Genomic DNA, 280 nt, shown 5'->3' on the forward strand with positions numbered 1-280 from the left:
AGTTAGTCAGTTAGTTAGTTAGTCAGTGAGTTAGTTAGTTGGTTAGTTAGTTCCAGTTTCATCTGTTCCTGCCTGAAAGTGTTCAAATGAAACAGTGAGTCAGTACCGTTAACTGCAGCATGAGGCAACACATGCAGCAATGTGTGTGTGTGTGTGGGGGGGGGGGGGGGTGGGTGTCACTAACACTGCTGTTGGTGGGCATGAAGATCAGGTGACCATGTGGGATCTAAATTGGTCATCGTGGCAGTCAAGTTGAGGAGGCAGGAGAAATGGAGAGGTG

General features: G+C 48.2%; 1 protein-coding gene across 1 annotated transcript in view; it reads left to right on the forward strand.

The window, feature by feature from the left end:
- LOC103391480 (palladin) overlaps positions 1 to 280 on the forward strand; it is a 10,139-nt gene that overhangs the window by 376 nt on the left and 9,483 nt on the right. The gene's annotated exons all lie outside the window — the stretch shown is intronic.

Source organism: Cynoglossus semilaevis, chromosome 15 (genome assembly GCF_000523025.1).
Source record: "Cynoglossus semilaevis isolate Cse_v1.0 chromosome 15, Cse_v1.0, whole genome shotgun sequence".
Lineage (NCBI taxonomy): Eukaryota > Metazoa > Chordata > Actinopteri > Pleuronectiformes > Cynoglossidae > Cynoglossus > Cynoglossus semilaevis.